Here is a 25,223-nt window from a genome sequence, read left to right on the forward strand (position 1 = left end):
TTGCCATGCCTCCGGAGGCGGAGGTGGAGGTGGAGGGTTCGCCTGACTCCCATCATTGCGTTCCGGATTCTGACGCGTTGGCGGAGCCATCCTGAAGAGGGTGACATCCGTTAGCATCTTGATAGACAGATAGACAAGTTGAATCAACGGATAGAAATTGCAACATATAGTCTTCACAATAAACATTCGAACAAGGATGAACGGATGAATTCCAAAGCAAACATCACACGTCCATTAAGGTGAGAAGCCACTTGATAAGAGATTGATGAATGAAATAAACAAGGTACAACTGGAACAAATAAGTGGTAAGGATTACCCAATCACAAACCAAATATCTGCGGGAAGAAATGCTAGAGCTACTTGAATCCCACCTATAAACTCCCGAAACTTTCTGGTTATGCAATCAGGTGTTGGGGATACAGGGGAAGCAATATATCTCACCCAAACTAACAATCCCTACATCCAGCTGTATCCATCCGTCAACACATAACCAAGAAACCTTCGGAAATCGTGTACCTCAACCTTCGAAAAGCATCCGTTATACGAGTTATGGCAATACTCCCGAACTCCTGCCCCAGTACTGGGTGGCGTCGAGGTTATCTCACCAACAACTGCATAAAAGAGATTTTCGATGTCGGCAAAACTCAGGTATTCCAGAACTGCAACGATAAAATTGTGACGACAACACCTTGGAGCTCAACTCTCCGGGTCAAAGCCACATAATAGACAGGAGGCACCAAGAACAATGTTCTCGTCACAAAACCATCGGAACGATTCCAAGATACCCGCGTGATCCTAAATTTTTTTAGTGAAATTTGAGAAGAGGAAGTCAAAACATCTACGTCAGGAGACCTCACCAGAGCGATGAAGGGACTGAGGAGTAAAAAGAATCCTACTCTCCGATATATATAATCCTAAGACTCTAAACATTTGTGTTCTAGACTCAACATCGCCAGCAAACAATAAAGCAGGGGGCTCCTAAGTCCGGGATGGCTCTGTTTACCAACTTGTAACACCCACGATGCGGCTATATCTCCCACGTGTCGAAGCACGACTTAGAGGCATAACCGCATGGTGGTTTTGTCGCAAGAAGGGTCATCTTCACACAATCCCATGTAATGAACAAGAATGGGATAAAGAGAGTTGGCTTACAATCGCCACTTCACACAATACATAATTAAGATCATACATCATTCAAAATACACTCATAGACCGACCACGGTCAAATCCAAATGAAAAGAAGACAACCCCAAATGCTAGATCCCCGATCGTCCCGACTGGGCTCCTCTACTGATCATCTGGAAACGATACATAGTAACGACCAAGGGCCTCATCAAACTCCCACTTCAGCTCAGTTGCGCCATCTGCGCTGGTATCCTCGGCACCTGCATCTGTTTTGGTAGAATCTGTGAGTCACGAGGACTCAGCAATCTCACACCCGCGAGATCAAGACTATTTAAGCTCATAGGTAGGAAAAGGGGTAATATGGTGGAGCTACGGCAAGAACTAAGCATATATGGTGGCTAACATACGCAAGTGAGAGCGAGAAGAGAAGCAACGCAATGGTCGAGAAGCTATAAGCGATCAAGATGTGATCCAGAAACTACTTACGTCAAGCATAACTCAAACCGTGTTCACTTCCCAGACTCCGCCGAGAAGAGACCATCGCGGCTACACACACAGTTGATGCATTTTAATGAAGTCAAGTGTCAAGTTATCTACAACCGGACATTAACAAATTCCCATCTGCCTCATAACCACGGGCACGGCTTTCGAAAGATAATATACCCTGCAGGGGTGTCCCAACTTAGTCCATCACAAGCTCTCACGATCAATGAAGGATATACCTTCTCCCGGGAAGACCCGATCAGCCTCGGAATCCCGGTTCGCAAGACATTTCGACATTGGTAAAACAAGACCAACAAAGCCGCCCGATGCGCCAACAAATCCCGATAGGAGCTGCACATATCTCTTTCTCAGGGCAACACCGGATGAGACTAGCTACGAGTAAAACCAGACTTCGAGTTTCCCCGAAGTGGCCCCGCATGCAGCTCAGTTCGGGCCAACACTCGAAGGAGCACTAGTCTGGGGGGGGGGGGTAAATAAAGATGACCCTTGGGCTCGCGAAAACCCAAGGGAAAAAAAGGCTTAGGTGGCAAATGGTAAAACCAAGTTTGGGCCTTGCTGGAGGAGTTTTATTCAAAGCGAACTGTCAAGGGGGTCCCATAAATCACCCAACCGTGTAAGGAACGCAAAATCAAGGAACATAACACCGGTATGACGGAAACTAGGGCGGCAAGAGTGGAACAAGTCACCAGGCATAAGGCCGAGCCTTCCACCATTTACCAAGTATATAAAGTGCATTAATTAAACAGGAGATAATGTGATATCCCAAAATATCCATGTTCCGACCAGGAACAAACTTCATCTTCACCTGCAACTAGCAACACCATAAGAGGGGCTGAGCAAACGCGGTGACATAGCCAAACAACGGTTTGCTAGGAAAGGATGGTTAGAGGTTTGACATGGCAATAGGGAGGCATGATAAACAAAGGCAGGTAGAGCTAACATAGCGATAGAGCGAGTACTAGCAAGCAAAGATAGAAGTGATATCGAAGGTATGGTCATCTTGCCTGCAAGGTTCTCAGAGTTGTCGAAGGCTTGATCCTCGTTAGCATACTAAATAGGTTCCTCATGCACGTACTCGTCTCCTGGCTCTACCCAGAGCAAGAACACAAGCAAAGGAACCACAATAAATCACGATGCAATGCACAAGCAACATGATGCAATACATGTCATGATATGCGAGATGTGATATGCAATGCATATGCGTGCTTCGGGAGGAAAAAGGATGAACAAGGCATCAACTTGGCAAACCAAGTATGCCGCTGGAAAGATGAGATGATTTCGGTTGAAATCGATATAAGCATCACCGGAAACGGATGCACGGTTTGCAAATGGCAAGCAAGACAAGAATGGCACAAAGCTGCGATTAACAGCATGATGCTACTTAGCATGCAACATGAAACTATGCTACAGCACCCCAACATAAAAACAAAGCATATGGTAGTGATCTACAGGAGATTCTTAACAAAATAGGAACACTGAGCTACGGTTAAATCACATCATAACAGGTTCAAACAAGCATGGTGAAAGTGCAAAAAATATCAGGTTGGACATGGCATAAACAGCACCATGAAGCAATGTTCAGAGCAAGTTATGAACATGCTATAGAAACTTATAATAGCAAAACAAGGCATGGCATGAATCTACTCAAATCATAAATCAAAAATCCCTTACTGACCATAAGTCAAAAAGGACCAGAAGATATGATGGCACCCATGTAAACATAGCAAGTTTCGTTAACAGATTCAGCAAACAAAGCATGACATTGACAGAATTACGAAGGCACCTTCGCGAGCTCGATGCACTCACTATAGAGCATTTCATGATAAACTAAGCATACATCCATCAAGAAGACATGGAATAGAAGCTATACATGGCAAGAACAACATCACAGCATACACGGATCAACTACAACAACCTTGGCAAAATTGAATAACATGTAAACAATCTGCCAGGAAACATTTTGAAGCAAAAGTAGAGCACGAAAATGACATGCTAGACTACTCCATAATTGCAACCAGGGGCATGAATGGATAGAACATAACCATATGTTCAAAACATCCTTACTGAAGTAACTCAAAATATGCATGGATCTCTCTGTAGCATCAAGTTTACATGGCATGAAAATAACAGCAGAATAGGGAATAAAATCAGCAATATCACGAAGCCTAGTTTCCATGCTTGTGCTAGTCACAGTATTGATCACAAAAATACATGGCAAGTACCTCTGCAAATAAGACATGGCATAGTTCAACTCACATGTAGGGCTCAAGTTCATAAGATGCACGCATCAATCATGGCAAAAATGACAAAAGTGCATTTTCTGATAAGAATTTGAAACTAACATTATGAAGCACTCTTCCAACAGCATTTCAGGCAACAAGATGAGCTCAAATTAAAATGATGCAATAATAAGAAATAATGTACTCTTCGAGGCGAACAACTCGGTATGCTACACGCCCAAAACGGAGCCACGGGTACAAAGTTGTGGTGCGACGAACATGCAACAAAAATACTGACAGAAAAGGACTTTGACGAAATTGGGGGAGAAGTCAACCTTCTCAGATCTGGAGTTCACCGCAGAAGTGGCCGGAGAGGAGGAAGACGGCGACCGGAGCTCGGGGAAATGCGAGGACGGGCGGCGGAGCAAGGATCCGGTCGTCCCCGACCCGGATCTGGGCAGAGGAGGCGCCGGCGAGGAGGAGGGGGCCGGCGACAGGGCGGAGGCGGCCGAGGGCGATGCCGGGCGACGCGTCGGCGGGCGCGGCCGCAGGCTGCGGCGGCGGACGACCGCGGGCTGGGTAGCCGGCGGGGATGCAGCGACGGAGGCAGGCCGGCGCGGGGGAGCCCCGGGCGAGGAGGACTGGGACGTGGCGGCGTGGTGGACGGCGGCGGCCGGTCGCGGGCGGCGCGGTGGATGGCGGTGGCTGGGCCCGCAGGGGCCGGGAGCGGGCCAAGCGGGCCGGCGGCGGCGGGACGCGGCGGCGTGCCACGTGGCAGCCCCTGATTGGCACGGGCGCGGCGGCGGACGCGTCCGGCCCGATCCGGACGTGTCCTGCTGCGGAGAGGAGTGGTGGCTAGGGTTTGCCCGTGATTTCGAATGGGGGAGGTGTTTTTATAGATAGAAGGAGCTAGGAGTGTCCAAATGAGGTGTAGTTTTCGCCCACACGATCGTGATCCGACGACGGAGAGCATGGAAGTGACTTAGATGGGTTATTGTGCTGTTTTGGAGGGGTGTTGGGCTGCAACTCAAAAGAGGCCTTTGCTGTTATGCGGTTAACCGTTGGAGTATCAAACGAGCTCCAAATGACCCGAAACTTGACAGGTGGTCTACCGGTGGTATACCAGGGCCACTTTACAAGGCTCGGTCTATTCCGAGAACGTTTAACACCCGCACACAAAAAGATACAAGAGGTGTGCGCCGGTGCATGTGGGAGTGTTGGATTGCGAAACGGACAACGGGGGAAATGCTCGGATGCATGAGACGAACGCGTATGCAAATGAGATGCACATGATGACATGATATAATATGCATGACATGAATAAAATGCAAAACAAAAGACAAAACCCAACCACGGAGGGAATATCATATCACATAGCCGAAAATGGCAAGAGTTGGAGATACAAAGATGCAAAGTTACATCCGGGGTGTTACACTATGCTTGGTCCGTCTTCGTGGCTTCATCTTCTTCATGGACTCGTTCATCTTCCTAGCGGGATTTCAGGCAAGATGACCGTCACCTTGGATCTCACTACTATCATTGCTATGCTAGTTGCTTCGTTCTATCGCTTTGCAGCGCTACCTATCAATTGCTCTTCAAGCCTCCCAATTTGCCATGTCAGCCCCTAACCTTTTCACCCTTCCTAGGAAACCATTGCTTGGCTATGTTACCACTTTTGCTCAGCCCCTCTTATAGCATTGTTAGTTGCAGGTGAAGTTGAAGATTGCTCCATGGTGGACAGGATTATGTTGGGATATCACAATATCTCTTATTTAATTAATGCATCTATATACTTGGTAAAGGGTGGAAGACTCGGCCTTATGCCTGGTGTTTTGTTCCACTCTTGCCGCCCTAGTTTCCGACATATCGGTATTATGTTCCTGGATTGTGCGTCCCTAAAGCCGTTGGGTGATTTATGGGACCCCCTTGACAGTTCGCTTTGAATAAAACTCCTCCAGCAAGGCCCAACATTGGTTTTACCATTTGCCAACCCGAGGGTCATCTTTAATTTAGCCCCCCGGGCCAGTGCTTCTCTAAGGGCTGGTCCGAACCGCGCCTGCGGGGCCACCTCGGGGAAACTCGAAGTCTAGTTTTACTCGTAGTCTGTCTCATTCGGTGTTGCCCTGAGAACGAGATATGTGCAGCTCCTATCGGGATTGTTGGTGCATCGGGCGGTTTTGCTGGTCTTGTTTTACCATTGTTGAAATGTCTTGTAACCGGGATTCCGAGTCTGATCGGGTCTTCCTGGGAGAAGGAATATCCTTCGTTGATCGCGAGAGCTTATCATGGGCTAAGTTGGGACACCCCTGCAGGGTATAATCTTTCGAAAGCCGTGCCCGTGGTTATGCGGCAGATGGGAATTTGTTAATGTCCGGTTGTAGATAACTTGACACCAGATCCGATTTAAAACGCATCAACCGTGTGTGTAGCCGTGATGGTCTCTTTTCGGCGGAGTCCGGGAAGTGAACACGGTTTTGGGTTATGTTTGACGTAAGTAGGAGTTCAGGATCACCTCTTGATCATTTCTAGCTTCACGACCGTTCCATTGCTTCTATTCTCGCTCTTATTTGCGTATGTTAGCCACCATATCATGCTTAGTCGCTGCTGCAACCTCACCACTTTACCCTTTCCTTACCCATTAAGCTTTGCTAGTCTTGATACCCATGGTAATGGGATTGCTGAGTCCTCGTGGCTCAAAGATTACTACAGCAACAGTTGCAGGTACAGGTTATGTGATGATCATGACGCGGGAGCGATGTTTGCTTGTTTTGGAGTTCTTCTTCTGCTTCTTCTTCGATCAGGGGATAGGTTCCAGGTCGGCAGCCTGGGTTAGCAGGGTGGATGTCGTTTGAGTTTTTGTTTGTGTTTCATCCGTAGTCGGATGGTGCTCTTATGTAAGATGATGTTGTATTCGTGTGGCATTGTATGCCTTTTGTATGTATCCCCATCTATTATGTAATGTTGATGTAATGATATCCACCTTGCAAAAGCGTCTTCAAGATGCGCTTCTATCCTTGGTGGGACCTTCGAGTTCCTTTAGGATAGGGTCACATCTTGGGCGTGACAAGTTGGTATCAGAGCCTCGACCGACCCTAGGAGCCCCCTTGATTGATCATGTAGTTTGGCCGTAGTTGAGTCTAGAAAAAAAACTTTCTCGGAGTCTAGTTATATCGGAGAGTAGGAATTCTTTTTACTCCTCAGCCCCTTCGTTGCTCTGGTGAGGAATCATGACGTAGGTGTTTTGAATTACTCCTCTTCCCTTTCAAACTTTCTTTAGGATCATGCAGTTGGTTTTCTGATCGTTGTTCCTCAGCTCTTTTCATCCGGTGCATTTCTCGTCAAGTTGACTCGAGCCTCTTCATCGTTGCGAAGTTCAGTCCTCAGTTGTTTTCTTTTCCCACCCGCCCACCCTTTTCTTATTGGAGCCGGAGTCCGTAATCGAGTATCCATCCTACTCGTGCAAAGTCTTTGCTTTTTTTCCTCAATTATTTCAACATGTGTTTTCTCTTCAAGATATTCGTGGGTTCTCCCTGCCTTTGTTTTCCCGCCCTCCCACCCTCTTCTTCCCGGAGCCTGAGTCTCTTTCGACCATCAATTTCATTTGTGCGGAGCTTCTTCAGTCTTCCCTCAATTGTTTCAACCTGTGAATTCTCGTCTCGTTCGTCATTCTTCATCTCTTTCTTTTCCGCTGAACTCAACTCAAGTTTTTTTCGGTCTTGATCATATTCTTTCCCTTGGATCAAGTGTTTTCCCTCTTCGTTTGCCTCTCGCCAGTTTATCCTTCCGGAGTGCTGAAGACATCTCAGGAGACTCTTCTGTGTTCCAATTAATTCGAGGTTGTCACCTCATTCAAATATTTCAATTGTTCTGGTGCATCATCTATCTGTTCAATATACCTTTCCAACGGTGTTTTTCTCTTTAGTGGGCCCTAACCCACAGGTCTTTTCCCAGGATCTTACCTGACTCTTCTAATTCCCCCGGAGTTATTCTCAAATTCTTTTCAAGTGTGACATAAGAATGGATTCCATCAGTCACATGCCTTCTACAAGATCTCGTTCAAATTCTTTTCATTGTTGGCTCAACCTTTCGGTTTTTCATTCTCCCAGAGTATCTCAGTAATTTTGGTGGTGTTTTCCGTCGTCATTTGAAGACTGAAGAAGAGTTTTTCCTCTAAATCTTGCCCGTTCTCCCGAAGATTCGTGGTTCTAGCTTCTGGTTATCCTCTCGAATTATTCCGTTTGTCGGAGATTCCTTTTCTCAACCATCCGGAGTATGTCAGGAGTTGATTTCCATTCCTTTTCACCGGAGGCCTTTGTTCCAAAAGAATTCTTTGTCCTTACATTCCAGTTATCGTTCTCTATTTATCCCGGTGCTTCATTCAAGTATTCTTTAATCAGCTCATGATCTCTTTGTTCTTTTGCATCTAAATCCCCTCAAGCATATTGGTTATTCTTATTCTTCTCAGTGATTCATACTCTTTAATCAGTCATTTTCGAATTCTTAGGATGGTTCGTTCAAGATTCCTTTTCTTTGATTATCATATCAATTCATTCGTTCTTTCCAATCCTACCAGTGGTTCATGAAGACTTCCTCAAGTTTTGCGCCATATTCCCACTCGATTCTTTTTCCAAGAAGAATAAGTAGTATGCAAAATCCATTGCTTGTCATCAATTTAATTTGATGAAGGATAAGCATACAATAAATATTATTTTTATTTCCTCCAAGTGAGTAATCCGTTTTCTTTGGAGTTTGTTCGTGAGGAATAAATTCTAGTTCCAAGTGTTTTCATCTTTTCTTTTTCGGAGCTCAAATTTCCTCGGTCATTTCGTCGGAACCTCCATCTAAGTCACTGCAAGTTTTAATCTTATTATTTTTTTCTCCTTCTTTCTATCTCATCATCCTTTTGTCACCGAGTTCTTCATGGTGGTTCTTCATGATTTAATTCATTCTTCAAGTGTTCATCAAGATTCTTGTTCAAGGAGTTCTAGCTTCTTTTTCCTTCTTGGATCTCGAAGTGCAATTAATTCTCCGTATTCTTTGGAATGGAATTTTGCATTTGTTCGTTCTTCTCAGCTATCCAATCATTTCCGTTTGTGGCCGGTTATCACCTTATGATCTTGAGATGTTACCTGTAAGACCAGAACAAGCTTATCCTTTTCGTTGCTGATTTTCTCTACAACTCCGTTCAATCCTTCCTTCTAAGTTCTTTTCATTCAATTCTTTCAATTCTTCCGGAGGTTTTGTGTTGTTCCTCTCATCAAGTGTCTTTCCATCCTCTCAAGTTCATGTTCTATTCCTTCTATTTTCAGCCGGAGTGCTGCCTAAATTCTTCCATTCTTATTCCTTTTCTATCTTGTTCTAACCGGAGTGATTTCAGAGTCTATCTTGTTTCCATGAGCTTTGATTCTCTTCATAGTTGCCTTTTCTCTTTCTACCTGAGTGCTCTCATCCTTGTTCAGTTTCTCTCTTGACTTCTTGCTTCACCTCTCCCTCTTTCTCTTCCGTCTCGGTCCTAAGATCTCGGGACGAGATCTCTTGTTAGTGGAGGAGTGTTGTAACACCCCGAATTCGATGTGCCAGGTTTCTGCTAGTTATTCATCGTCATTGCCATGTCATTTGCTTGCGTGTTGCATTTTATCTTGTCACCATGTGCATTTCATTGCATACGTGTTCGTCTCATGCATCCGAGCATTTTCTCCGTTGTCCGTTTTGCAATCCGGCACTCCTATGTCCTCCGGCGTCCCCCTTTTGTCACCTGTTGTGAGCGGGTGTTAAACTTTCTCGGAATGGCCTGAGGTTTGCCAAGCGGCCTTGGTATAGCACCGGTAGACCGCCTATCAAGTTTCATGCCATTTGGAGGTCGTTTGATACTCCAACGGTTAACCGGGTAACCGTAAAACCCCCTCTCTCCTTGCAGCCCAGCCCCTCTTCACCATAGCCCTTGAGGCCATCTAACTCACCTCCATGCTCTCGGTTGTTCGATCAAGGTGTGGGCGAAAACCGTGCTCCATTTGGAGTCTCCTAGCTCCCTCTACCTATAAATAAGTGCCACCTCCCCGAATTTTCACGCAGACCAAACCCTAGTCTTCTTCCCCTCGCGCCGCCGGACAAATTAGCATCGATGGCCAGACATGTCCGCCCGCCCCCGTAGCCATCCACGGGCCGCCACATGGCATGCCGCTGTTGCCCCCTGCGCCGGCCCGCGAGGCCCGTCCCCGCCCCCCGCAGCCCGAGCAGCGCCCCGCGCGCCGCCCCACCTCTCCGCCGCCGCCCGCGGCCCGAGACGGCCCCGCGCCGCCCGGCAGCGCCCCTCCCTCTCCTGCGCCGGCGCGTGCCGCACCGCCGCCCATCGACACCGACCGCCGCCTGGCCGCGCCCCTCCCTCCGCCGCCGGGCCTCGCCTCCCGCGCCCGAGGCTCCGCGCCGCCCCCGTGCCCCGCGTCGGCGCCTCTCCGCCGTCGCGTCGCCAAGCTCCGGCCGGCCGGCCTCCTCCTCAACCCCGCCGGCCCCTTCTCCTCCGGCCTCACTCCGGCGAGCCCAACCCGCCTTGGGACCCGCGCCGCCCAGATCCAGATCCAGAGGTTGACCACGTGTTTTTTCCCAAGTCTTGAAATCTTTGCATTCTGGTGTACTATTCATCGCATTATAACTCAATGCATACTGCTCCGTTTTGTACATGCTATATATCAAAATGTTCATCATTAGATGCTCTTCATTTCATTCCATTGCGTCATGTTCATTTGAGTCCGTCTTGATGCCCTAATCATCGTTGCACGAGTGCTATATGATGTTGTCTGTTGTCTGTTAACAGAGCATGCTCATTTGGCATTTTTGCCATGTTTAATGTGTGCCTCCTATAAGCATGAGCTCTACATGTGTTCTGTACTACATCATGTCAACTTTACAGAGGTGCAATCCATGTATTTTTGTGAGTCTTGTAGGGAGTGCACCAAGCTTGTTAAGTAGGGTACTTGCTGTTACTGTTTTGCTAGGCTGAATCTGCTATATTATGATGCTATGTAAACCTGCTGCTACAAGTCATTATATGCATAATATGGAGATGTTCACTAAGGAGGTTTTGTTATACATATCATGCTCTATCCATCCGTAGCCCTGGTTGCATTTATAGCCTGCTTGAGCTTGTTGTAAGCTTGCTCTCAAGTTGCTAAACAATGTTGCTGTCAGCCTGTTAAAATTAAGTTCAGTTTTTCCATGAGCTTTGCTAGTGATCCATGCACCCTATGAACTTGCTATTGCCATTATTAGCTTCATAGGCATGTCTTATTACTATTGGTTACATTGTCATGCGATATAATGCTCTTTGGTGAGTGTTACAAGCTCACCAACATGCCTACTTATTGTTGTTCCTGCCATGTTTGAATCTGTCATATAACTTGCCATGTGAACATGGGTGCCATCATATCTTCTGATCCTTTTTGACTCATGCCGTGCCTTAAGTTTCTATTAAAAGTTCCTGTAGAATGCCGTGCCTTAAGTTTCTATTAAAAGTTCCTGTAGAATGTTGTTTGATAGCTCTAACATTGCTACCTGATGTTACTTCTGCTAAGCTTGTAATATGTTATTATTTGCAATCTTGCCATGTCTTTTTGAGCATGTTATAGTGATTTCTGGAGATAGCTCGGTGTTCATGTTTTGTCATGCTTTACCTTTACATCATGCGCATGCCTTTTGTTTTCATGTTGGGGTGCTGTAGCATATTGTTTTGATGCTTGCTCAATGCCTAATTGCTGTTTTGGACAGCTTGTCCTTTAAACTTGCATAGAGTGTATGTGTTGAACCGTTGCTCCGTTTTGAGTGTGCTCTATATGAAACTTGCTTAGAATTGCATGTAGTTTCATATTATCATGTTGCATACATGTTTTGAGAGTGTTTGCTTGATGTTTGAATGCTTTTTGCATCAATGCCATGTCTAACTTATTTTGCTCATATCTTCTAGGTCGTAGCTCCGAATTAAACGAACTTTATATGTAACTTGACTAGAATCTTGTGTAGATCCTCTTTGTGCATCTTAACTTGCTGTTTAACAACTTTAACATAAGATTTATCCAGATCTGGACCTATTTCGAATTTGTATATGAGGACTTACAGGAATTGTTATATGTTGTTCCCGGCCTCATTTAAACTTGCTTTGATGTGTTGCTCTTGCTTGCATCGTCTCTTGCCATGAGTAGATTCATGTAGTCTTTTCTTGCATCATGCTTGGTTGTGCATCATGTCATGTATATGTGTGGTGTGTTTGCTATGTTGTGTGCTTCTTCTCGATAGTTCCCCTTTCATTGCGATCGTGAGGATTTGTTCGTGTACGCTTGGTTCATCTTCGTGGCTTCATCTTCTTCATGAACTCGTTCTTCTTCCTAGTGGGATTTCAGGCAAGATGACTGTCACCTTGGATCTCACTAATATCATTGCTATGCTAGTTGCTTCGTTCTATCGCTTTGCTATGCTACCTATCAATTGCTCTTTAAGCCTCCCAATTTGCCATGTCAGCCCCTAACCTTTTCACCCTTCCTAGAAAACCATTGCTTGGCTATGTTACCACTTTTGCTCAGCCCCTCTTATAGCGTTGTTAGTTGCAGGTGAAGTTAAAGATTGCTCCATGGTGGACAAGATTATGTTGGGATATCACAATATCTCTTATTTAATTAATACATCTATATACTTGGTAAAGGGTGGAAGACTCGGCCTTATGCCTGGTGTTTTGTTCCACTCTTGCCGCCCTAGTTTCCGTCATATCGGTATTATGTTCCCGGATTTTGCGTCCCTAACGCGGTTGGGTGATTTATGGGACCCCCTTGACAGTTCGCTTTGAATAAAACTCCTCCAGCAAGGCCCAACATTGGTTTTACCATTTGCCTCACCACCACCTATACCCTTCCCTTGGGTCGTCCAACCCGAGGGTCATCTTTATTTTAGACCCCCGGTCCAGTGCTTCTCTAAGTGCTGGTCCGAACCAAGCCGCCTACGGGGCCACCTCGGGGAAACTCGAAGTTTGGTTTTACTCGTAGCCTGTCTCATCCGGTGTTGCCCTGAGAACGAGATATGTGCAGCTCCTATCGGGATTGTCGGTGCATCGGGCGGTTTTGCTAGTCTTGTTTTACCATTGTCGAAATGTCTTGTAACCGGGATTCCGAGCCTGATCGGGTCTTCCTGGGAGAAGGAATATCCTTCGTTGATCGCGAGAGCTTATCATGGGCTAAGTTGGGACACCCCTGCAGGGTATAATCTTTCGAAAGCCGTGCCCGTGGTTATGCGGCAGATGGGAATTTGTTAATGTCCGATTGTAGATACCTTGACACCAGATCCGATTTAAAACGCATCAACCGTGTGTGTAGCCGTGATGGTCTCTTTTCGGCAGAGTCCGGGAAGTGAACACGGTTTTGGGTTATATTTGACGTAAGTAGGAGTTCAGGATCACCTCTTGATCATTGATAGCTTCACGACCGTTCCATTGCTTCTCTTCTCGCTCTTATTTGCGTATGTTAGCCACCATATCATGCTTAGTCACTGCTGCAACCTCACCACTTTACCCTTTCCTTACCCATTAAGCTTTGCTAGTCTTGATACCCATGGTAATGGGATTGCTGAGTCCTCGTGGCTCATAGATTACTACAACAACAGTTGCAGGTACAGGTTATGCGATGATCATGACGCGAGAGCGATGTTTGCTTGTTTTGGAGTTCTTCTTCTGCTTCTTCTTCGATCATGGGATAGGTTCCATGTCGGCAGCCTAGATTAGTTGGGTGGATGTTCTTTGAGTTTCTGTTTGTGTTTCATTCGTAGTCGAATGGTGCTCTTATGTAAGATGATGTTGTATTCGTGTGGTATTGTATGCCTTTTGTATGTATCCCCATCTATTATGTAATGTTGATGTAATGATATCCACCTTGCAAAAGCGTCTTCAAGATGCGCTTCTATCCTTGGTGGGACCTTCGAGTTCCTTTAGGATAGGGTCGCATCTTGGGCGTGACATTCTCTCTCTTTGGATCTCAATACAAAGTTCTCCTCGATCTTCTTGGAGATCTATTCAATGTAATTCTTTCTGCGGTGTGTTTGTCGAGATCCGATGAATTGCGGGTTTATGATCAAGATTATCTATGAACAATATTTGAATCTCCTCTGAATTCTTTTATGTATGATTTGTTATCTTTGCAAGTCTCTTCGAATTATCAGTTTGGTTTGGCCTACTAGATTGATCTTTCTCGCAATTGGAGAAGTGCTTAGCTTTGGGTTCAATCTTGCGGTGTCCTTTCCCAGTGACAGCAGGGGCAGCAAGGCACACATTTTATTGTTGCCATCGAGGATAAAAAGATGGGGTTTATATCATATTGCTTGAGTTTATCCCTCTACATCATGTCATCTTGCCTAATGTGTTACTCTGTTCTTATGAACTTAATACTCTAGATGCATGCTGGATAGCGGTCGATGTGTGGAGCAATAGTAGTAGATGCAAAATCGTTTCGATCTACTTGTCGCAAACGTGATGCCTATATACATGATCATGCCTAGATATTCTCATAACTATGCACTTTTCTATCAATTGCTCGACAGTAATTTGTTCACCCACCATAATAATTATGCTATCTTGAGAGAATCCACTAGTGAAACCTATGGCCCCCGGGTCTATTTTCCATCATATAAGTTTCCGATCTATTTTATTTTGCAATCTTTACTTTCCAATCTATATCATAAAAATACCAAAAATATTTATCTTATTATGTCTATCAGATCTCACTTTTGCAAGTGGTCGTGAAGGGATTGATAACCCCTTTATCACATTGGTTGCAAGGTTCTTATTTGTTTGTGCAGGTACGAGGGATTTGAGTGTAGCCTCCTACTGGATTGATATGTTGGTTCTCAAAAACTAAGGGAAATATTTACGCTACTTTGCTGCATCACCCTTTCCTCTTCAAGGGAAAACCAATGCATTCTCAAGAGGTAGCAAGAAGGATTTCTGGCGCCGTTGCCGGGGAGTCTACGCACAAGTCAAGACATACCAAGTACCCATCACAAACGTTTATCCCTCGCATTACATTAATTTGCCATTTGCCTCTCGTTTTCCTCTCCCCCACTTCACCCTTTCCGTTTTATTCGCCCCTCTTCCGTTCGATCTTGTGTCTCCATGTGCCTTATTTTTGCTTGCATCTTTGCTTGCTAAAAGTTTATGGATCCGCATCCACTTGCTAATCTTTTCAAGAGATCCAATTATGATGAACCAATTGCTAGTGAGTTGAGTGCACTAGATTATTTTTATGAGGTTTTGCCTGAAATTTGTGAATCTGAAAATTGTGATGAAGAAATTTATGAAGAGATTCACGATAGCTCCTTGAATAAGAAGCATGATTGCAATGATTTTACTATAAATTCTCTTGATGTCAATTGTGCTAATAATATGCAAAAGCCTAAGCTTGGGGATGCTAGTTTTGCTATGTCTACTACTTGTTGCAATGATCATGATTGGGGTGATTCTTCTTACGATCTTGAAAATTTATTTGAGCCCCTTCATGAATATGAGATTGATAATAATGTTAGCAATAATATTAAAAGTGGGTTTGGAGAGGTCATGACTTTAGTTAATGTTAATCCCACTATTTTGGAAGAGTGTCAACATCACATGCATGTGGATCGTGTTCAAAATATTTTATGTGATAGCTATTTTACTGAATTTGCTAATGATCCCACATTTAATTATTATGAGAGAGGAAAATATGGGTGTAAAATTTTCATGTTACTAAATTACCTCTCGTTATGTTAAGATTGATATTGTTTCTTTCCGCTTCCTTGCATATGCTAGTTTTTGCTTGCTATGATAATTTGTTTTCCTACAAAATGCCTATGCATAGGAGGTATGTTAGACTTAGATGTGTTTTTCACATGCATCATGATGCTCTCCTTGTGTTTCAATTGCTATCTTTCATGTGAGCATCATTAAAATTATCAATGCTTAGCTAGGGGCGTTAAATGATAGTGCTTGTTGGGAGGCAACCCAATTTTATTTTTGTTCTTTTCTTTTTGTTCCTGTTTAGTAATAAATAATTCATCTAGCCTCTGGTTATATGTGGTTTTATGTTTTGTGTTTGTGTCAAGTAAAACCTATAGGATCTTCTTGGGTGATAGTTAATTTGATCTTGCTGAAAAATAGAAACTTTTGCGCGCACAAGAATAATTTTCATAAATCACAGAAACGTGATTTTCAGTTGATTATTTTTGAAGAAGATTAATAAATAAATTATCTAGGACTTCCTATTTTGGTAGAATTTTGGGGGTTCCAGAAGTATTCAAAAGTTACAGATTTCTACAGACTGTTCTGTTTTTTGACAGATTCTATTTTTCGTGCGTTGTTTGCTTATTTTGATGAATCTATGTCTAGTATCGGGGGTTATGAACCATAGATAAGTTGGAATACAGTAGGTTTAACACGAATATAAATAAAGAATGAGTTCATTACAGTACCTTAAAGTGGTGATTTGTTTTATTGCGCTAACGGAGCTCATGAGATTTTCTGTTGAGTTTTGTGTTGTGAAGTTTTCAAGTTTTTGGATAAAGATTTGATGGATTATGAAATAAGGAGTGACAAGAGCCTAGCTTGGGGATGCCCAAGGCACCCCAAGGTAAAATTCAAGGACAACCAAAACCCAATCTTGGGGATACCAAAAATATTTAACTTATTATCTCTATGAGATCTCACTTTTGCAAGTGGTCGTGAAGGGATTGACAACCCCTTTATCGCGTTGGTTGCAAGGTTCTTATTTGTTTGTGGAAGTAGGAGGGATTTGAGTGTAGCCTCCTACTGGATTGATACCTTGGTTCTCGAAAACTGAGGGGAATACTTACGCTACTTTGCTGCATCACCCTTTCCTATTCAAGGGAAAACCAACGCATGCTTAAGAGGTAGCACCAAATCTTCCCCAAATGGGACAAAAATTTTACCACGACATGTTGATGCCGCTCCATGATAGCATGCCAAGGTTCATGAATTTCATATGAGTTTTGATTTACTAGAATTTAAAAACCAAGTATCTCAATGTTTGTGGCAGAGTGACTGTGGCAGGGTGTTTGAAATTCATTCCCATTTCTTGCATCAGACCTAAGCATGCAACCAAGGACACAAATTTAATTTTACAACCAGTTTATAAGCACTCGAGCATGTGCATGTAGTTGAAATTTGAATTATGCATGTGAAATGCCTACAAAACAAAGTTAATGTATAAAAATGTCCAAAGGAACCCCAAAAAATTCAAAAATTAAACGCAACACTCCTGTTGTTCTATGTTGACACTAGAAATTTTTTGAAAGCAATAAGAGGCAACAAATATCGTTTCGTCCCCAAAGGTGGCACGTTCCGTATCGAAACCATCACACTTGTGGTGAGAAGCTCTGGTTTGTGAGAAGCTTATACCCAAACCTGCCCCAAATGGGACAATTTTTTTACCACGTCATGTTGATGCCGCTCCAGGATAGCATGCCAAGTTTCATGAATTTCTTGCGAGTTTTGGATTACTAGAATTTAAAAACCAAGTATCTCAATGTTTGCGGCCGAGTGACAGTGGCAGGGTGTTTGAAATTCATTCCCCTTTCTTGCATGGTACCTAAGCATGAACCAAAGGACACATATTTGATTTTTCAACAAATTTATATGCACTGGTGCATGTGCATGTAGTTCAAATTTGAATTGTGCACATAAAATGCCTAGAAAACCCAGTTAATGTATAAAAATGTCCAAACGAACCCCAAATATTCCAAAATTAAACACAACACTCCTATTGTTCTATGTTGACACTAGAAATTTTTAGGAAGCAACAAGAGGCAACAGATATCGTTTCGTCCCCAAAGGTGGCACGTTCCCTACCGAAACCATCACGCTTGTCGTGAGAAGCTCTGGTTTGTGAGAAGCTTATACCCAAACCTGCCCCAAATGGGACAAAAATTTTACCACGGCATGTTGAGGCCACTCCAAGATAGCATGCCAAGTTTCATGAATTTCATACGAGTTTTGGATTTACTATAATTTAAAAACCAAGTAGCTCAATGTTTGCGGTGGGGTGAGGGTGGCAGGGTGTTTGAAATTCATTCCCGTTTCTTGCATGGGACCTAAGCATGCACGGAAGGACAAAGATTTGATTTTTCAACCAGTTTATATGCAATGGAGCATGTGCATGTTGTTCAAATTATAATTATGTACATAAAATGCCTAGAAACCAAGTTAATGTATAAAAACGTCCAAACGAACACCGAAAAATTCCAAAATTAAACACAACACTCCTGTTGTTCTATGTTCACACTAGAAATTTTTTGGAAGCAATAAGAGGCAACATATATCGTTTCGTCCCCAAAGGTGGCACGTTCCCTACCGAAACCATCACACATGTTGTGAGAAGCTCTGGTTTGGGAGAAGCTTACACCCAAACCTGCCCCAAATGGGACAATTTTTTTACCACGGCATGTTGATGCCACTCCATGATAGCATGTCAAGCTTCATGAATTTCAAACGCGTTTTGGATTACTAGAATTTGAAAACCAAGTATCTCAGTGTCTGCGGCCGAGTGACGATGGCAGGGTGTTTGACATTCATTCCCATTTCTTGCATGGGACCTCAGCATGCAACCAAGGACACAGATTTGATTATTCAAGCAGTTTATATGCACCTGGAGCATGTGCATGTAGTTCAAATTTGAATTATGCACCTGAAATGCCTACAAAACCAAATTAATGTATAAAAATGTCCAAACGAACCCTGAATAACTCCAATTTTTTGACGACACACCTATAGTTGCATGTTCACTACAGATAAAAGTTCTAGTAATTCAAACACCATCCTTTGCAGCTATGAACCCATTACGTAATTCAAATCAAGACAAAAATCAAGTAGATCGGACACAGTTTATTATCACCAACCGTGTGAGATGCAGCACAAAATATCTTGGAGCACCGTCAGAGTGTCAAGCACGCTAGCCCACTCGTCAAAATATCATTTCACTGTTCAATCGTCGCCGGTGAAGATGGAGACATGGACCCATGTCGTGAGGGAAAATTCGGCGGGCCACTCTGGCGAGAGCGCGGCCACAGCCACCGGGCGCATGCTAACAAGTTTCGTCAGGGCGACCGCAATCTGCGTCTCGGTGGCCAAGGCATCCCAAACGCCCACTGTTGCTTCTTAGGCGGCGGCAACAGCACCTGCCTCGGGGATAGCAACTGGCGAGAGCGGCACAACAGCTATCTGTTCCGCAGTGGCGGCCTTAGACGTGATGGAGGCCGCCCACGACCATGTCGAGGCCGTCTAGCTCGTGGGTCACCGCACAAATCGAAGGAAACTTCTCCGCCAATGATCGACAACCTACGATTGAAGAGTTGGCATTTGCCGAGAGAGTTTGAGCAGCCGTCTGTTCCTGCATGGCATACCTTGCCATGACAGAGCCGGCCAAAGCCCAGATCGCGGCCGCCCACGCCCAGCTCATGGCAGCCTATTCCAAAGATATGCAGGACGCGGATGGCGAGATGCTTGCGGAGTATGGTGCAATTGATGCCATGGAGCCCCTTCCCCAGGAGACCGTCGGCCGCGAGCTGGACATGGAGGTGGCGGCGGAGATCGACGACCACCAACCGTAGTAGTACTCTTTTTTTGTTTAATTAAGAGCGCTGGTGTTTAATTTGTTAGCGTAATGTTTAGGTTAGCTTGTGCAGTTTAATTGCTAAACTTGCTCGATTTAGAAGTGTGGGTGTGTTGTAGTCTCCTTTGTGTACCCAAATTATGCAATGACGTGGATGACAACTGTAACCAAGGAAATTCAAACTCATTACACATGGGTTAAGCTATCTTAATTGTTTGTGATGTTCACATATCGTACACAGTTCTGAATAAGGGACCGTGTCTCATGACACTTTGCGCGCTAGTTTTTTCGCTGAAGTGATTCCAAATTTTTGGCTTCCGCGGAAATATCTACCTCCTCGCCCCCTCCCCCTTATCAAAAGCCACATTTCCCCTGTTTCCGCCTTCCTTTCCAAGTTGAAAACTTCACTCCTTGCTTGCGCTGCCTCCTCACCGGCAAACCTCCTTCATGCTGCTCGGGCTGGCCTATGTAGGCAGGTAATCCACACCCGACCCCCATCCGCCTCCTCCTTCCACATCCCACATGCCCGGACCGCCAGCGCGAGCGTGACACCTTCCACCCAAATCACCGACCCCTCCACCAAATAAGCGCCGCCCTAATCCATGGTGCACGTAGTATAGCCAGGATCTCAAGGAGCATCTAGCAGCGGAAAAGAAAATCGCGGCCGCATGCGCGGATGAGGTCGCAATTGCTGCCATTCGTGTCGACCCCCAGATCTTGGAGGAGCACCTTACCATTTGCTAGCTACGCCGGTTAAGCATGCTCGATTTACCCATTGCGTGTGCTGCTCCTGCCTTTCCTTCACAAATTCTAGTGAATTGTGCTATCTAATTTTACCATGCAATCTGTTGCTCTAGTGTATATGTTCTATATATCGTGTAGTGTGGCGCTCACTTATTACCTATTTTGTTAATTAGTTGTCATCTTCAGTTAGCTGTTTGGTTCAATTCTGCAAATGTGATGTTCAATTCTTCAGGCTGCAATTTTGTATTGTCTTCCATGTGAGAAATAAATCGAATTTATCTTTACAAAATACATGAGAAACAAATACAATTGCTATATTTCCAAGTTGTCAAGCATGCTTGGTTTGGTTCAATTCTGCAATGTGATGTTCAATAGTTGTGGGTGCATTCTGTTATTGTATACCATGTGAGGAATAAATTCAATTTTGGCTGTTGTAAATACATGAGAAACAAATACAATTGCTATATTTCCACGTTGTTAGCCATGCTTGGTTTGGTTAACTATCTGGTCTTCTATTAGGAGTATGTTATATTGTGCAATGTGGTGTTCAGTTAACGTTTGGTTCATTTGTGTTATGGTGTTTAGTTAACTATTTGGTTCAACTCTGCAATGCGATGTTCAATACTTGTGGGTGCATTCTGTTATTGTATACCATGTGAGAAATAAATTGAATGTTGCTGTAGTAAATACATGAGAAATAAATACAATTGCTATATTTCCAAGTTGTTAAGCATGCTTAGATAACTGTCTGATCTTCTATGAGGAGTATGTTATATTGTGCAATGTGGTGCTCAGTTAGCATTTGGTTCATTTGTGTTGTGGTGTTTACTTAACTGTTTGCTTCAATTCTGCAATGCAATGTTCAATAGTTGTGGGTGCATTCTGTTATTGTATACCATGTGAGGAATAAATTGAATTTGGATGTAGTAAATACATGAGAAACAAATACAATTGCTATATTTCCAAGTTGTTAATCATTCTTATATAACTGTCTGATCTTCTATTAGGAGTATGTTATATTGTGCAATGTGGTGCTTAGTTAACATTTGGTTCATTTGTGTTGTGGTGCTTAGTTAACTGTTTGGTTCAATTATGCAATGCAATGTTCAATAGTTATGGGTGCATTCTGTTATTGTATACCATGTGAGGAATAAATTGAATTTGGCTGTAGTAAATACATGAGAAACAAATACAATTGCTATATTTCCAAGTTGTTAAGCATGCTTAGAAAACTGTCTGATCTTCTATTAGGAGTATGTCATATTGTGCAATGTGGTGCTCAGTTAATGTTTGGTTCATTTGTTGTGGTGTTTAGTTAGCCGCTTGGTTCAATTCTGCAATGCGCTATCCAATTGCTGTGGCCGCATTCTGTTATTGTATACCATGTGAGAAATAAATCGAATTCGGCTGTACTAAATACATGAGAAACAAATACAATTGCTATATTTCCAAGTTGTTAAGCATGCTTTGTTTGGTTAACCGTATGATCTTCTATTAGGAGTATGTTATATTGTGAAATGTGGTGCTCACTTAATGTTTGGTTCATTTGTTGTGGTGTTTAGTTAACTGCTTGGTTCAGTTATGCAATGCGATGTCCAATGGTAGTGGGCACAATTTTGTATTGTTGTGCATGTGAGGAATAAATCGAATTTGGCTGCACTTAATACATGAGAAACATATGCAAGTGCTATATTTCCTAGTTCTTAATCATGCTTGGTTTGGGAAAATGGGTTTTCCATGTGGCTTGAATTAATTTGATGAATCTGCAATGTGCTTATTTTTCATCAACATATTTTATTGATAGCATGTGAACCCTTACTTAACCTGATGACTAACTACCTTATATGTGTTGCAGGGAAAGAATGGGAAGCACTAAGGTTTACAATCGAGGTTAGCACATGCATGGTCCGTAGTCTAATAGCACATTATTGTGCAATTGCAGGAACCATTCTAATATTTAGGTTTTTAATAATTTGGTCTTGCACATGTAGCTCCTGCTGTCAGAGGTTTTGACCCACTGTTCGACCGTTTTTGCATATGGGGAAATGAGTTGTCCATGAATATCAATCAAGTCAAGAAACTCAGAAAGATTATTAGGATAAAGAAATTAGGGACAAAAAATCACAAGATCTTTGTCTGCACAATGAACAAGACATCAATTCACTACAGGATGGTACTAACTATTATACCTTGCTTTTTTCTATTCCTTTGCCCCATTTACAATATAGAGAAGATATATATGCACATCCTTGTTTTCAGGCCTTTCCAAAGCAATTCACTGATGATTACCTCTCAAACCACCTGTATGGTCAGGAGGCGAGGAAGGTATTCATACAACACCCACGGTTCAATATTGAAGTGTTCCTGAAGAGGACGAAGAATGGACGGTCAATCATCCACAGGCACTGCCCTAAAGTTACAAAGACCTTCAACATCAATGAAGGCTCAATATTCGCCTTCTGCTTCAACAGTTTTCCAGATGAGATACATCTGTCTATGTACCATGTATGATGCTAATTTCAAAAGTTATAGATGTTGCATGTGAAACTTGGTGCTGGGGTAGTTGTGTAAGGGGTTAGCTGAGTGCTGAAGCTATATGATGTTGTACTCTGATGTATTTCAATTATGAAAATGAAATATATTGTGTGCTTAATATGAAATGTCAATTAAATTAGTAAATGGATTATTAATGATCGGATAATTAGCCTGCTAATTGGGTTTTCTGTTGCAAACGGTTATTGAGAAAACACCATGTGAGATGCATTCAATAACGCACACAGTTTCTAGGAATAAACCGTGTTAGATTAATGAACAATCACACACGACATCCTCTTGAAAACTGTTTGCGTTAGGCCACCTCGCGCAAACGTTTACCACATAAAAACTATGTGTGATGGACAACCCTTGACACACAATTTCTTCTACACACCGTGTGTGATGCATTCAATAATGCAAACGATAAAATTGTTAATACCGTGTGCAATGGAAATGCTACCACAAACGATTTAACGGGGAAAATTGTGTGTGATGTACTTGAGAACATAAACGTTTTCCTTGGAGCGACTATGTGGGATGTATATACGAACGGAAACATTTAGCGGTGGTTGACTGTGTGGGATGTACTTGCAACCGGAAATGATTTCACCTGTATAATTTTATTTTTTTGAGCTCTACTGCACGTATTTCCGTATTTGAGCGCTCGCCGGTCGCACCCGACCTCATTTTGGCGAGCATGTGTGCCAGGAGGGCATATCCCCGACGGTTTCTGGGTCGTGTGGGAAGGACCCCCTATCGCCCGCACTCACTAGGCGACGGTTCCAAATGTCGTCACGAAAAGGGGTTAAAAACCGTTTGTATAGCACCTTGTTGTACTAGTGCAACCCGAGGACCATGGTGATACGTCCATTTTGCATCATGCTTTTATATCAATATTTATTGCATTATGGCTGTTATTTCATGTTATGTCACAATACTTATGGCTATCCTCTCTTATTTTACAAGGTTTACATGAAGAGGGAGAATGCCGGCAGCTGGAATTCTAGGCTGGAAAAGGAGCAAATATTGGAGGCCTATTCTACGCAACTCCAAAAGTCCTGAAACTCCACGGAATATCTTAAAATAAATAAAGAAAAATCATCGCCAAATATGAAGGTCAGGGGGCCCACACCTTGCTCATGAGGGTGGGGGGCGCCCCCCTGGTGCGCGCCCCTACCTCGTGGCCCCCCCTGGTGGCTCTCCGACGACCATCTTCTCCTATATGAAGTCTTTCGATGAGAAAAAAGCTAGAAGCAACCTTTAGGGACGAGACTCCACCGCCATAAGGAGAAACCTTGGCGGAACCAATCTAGGGCTCCTGCAGAGCTGTTCTGTGAGGATACTTCCCTCCGGGAGTGGGAAATCATCACCATCATCATCACCAACGCTCCTCTCATCGGGAGAGGGCAATCTCCATCAACATCTTCACCAGCACCATCTCATCTCCAAACCGTAGTTCATCTCTTGTATCCAATTCTTGTCTTGAAGTCCGGGATTGGTGCTAGTAGGTTGCTAGTAGTGTTGATTACTCCTTGTAGTTGATGCTAGTAGGTTTATTTGGTGGAAGATCATATGTTCAGATCCTTTATGCATATTATTACCCCTCTGATTATGAACATGAATATGTTTTGTGAGTAGTTACGTTTGTTCCTGAGGACAAGGGAGAAGTCTTTCTATTAGTAGTCATGTGAATTTGGTATTCGTTTGATATTTTGATAAGATGTATGTTGTCTAGCCTCTAGTGGTGTTATGTGAACATCGACTACATAACACTTCACCATTATTTGGGCCTAGAGGAAGGCATTGGGAAGTAACAAGTAGATGATGGGTTGATAGAGTGACAGAAGCTTAAACCCTAGTTTATGCGTTGCTTCGTAAGGGGCTGATTTGGATCCATATGTTTCATGCTATGGTTAGGTTTACCTTAATACTTTTGTTGTAGTTGCGGATGCTTGCAATAGAGGTTAATCATAAGTGGGATGCTTGTTCAAGTAAGAACAGCACCCAAGCACCGGTCCACCCACATATCAAATTATCAAAGTACCGAACGTGAATCATATGAGCGTGATGAAAACTAGCTTGACAATATTCCCATGTGTCCTCGGGAGCGCTTTTCCTATTATAAGAGTTTGTCCAGGCTTGTCCCTTTCTACAAAAAGGATTGGGCCACCTTGCTGCACTTTATTTAATTTTGTTACTTGTTGCTCGTTACAATTTATCTTATCACAAAACTATCTGTTACCACTTATTTCAGTACTTGCAGAGAATACCTTGCTGAAAACCGCTTATCATTTCCTTCTGCTCCTCATTGGGTTTGACACTCTTACTTATTGAAAGGACTATGATAGATCCCCTATACTTGTGGGTCATCAAGAATCTTTTCTGGCGCCGTTGCCGGGTAGTGAAGCGCCTTTGGTAGGTGGAATTTGGTAAGGAAAAATTTATTTAGTGTGCTGAAATTTTCTGTCAC

This window comes from Triticum aestivum, chromosome 1B (assembly GCF_018294505.1).
Source record: "Triticum aestivum cultivar Chinese Spring chromosome 1B, IWGSC CS RefSeq v2.1, whole genome shotgun sequence".
Lineage (NCBI taxonomy): Eukaryota > Viridiplantae > Streptophyta > Magnoliopsida > Poales > Poaceae > Triticum > Triticum aestivum.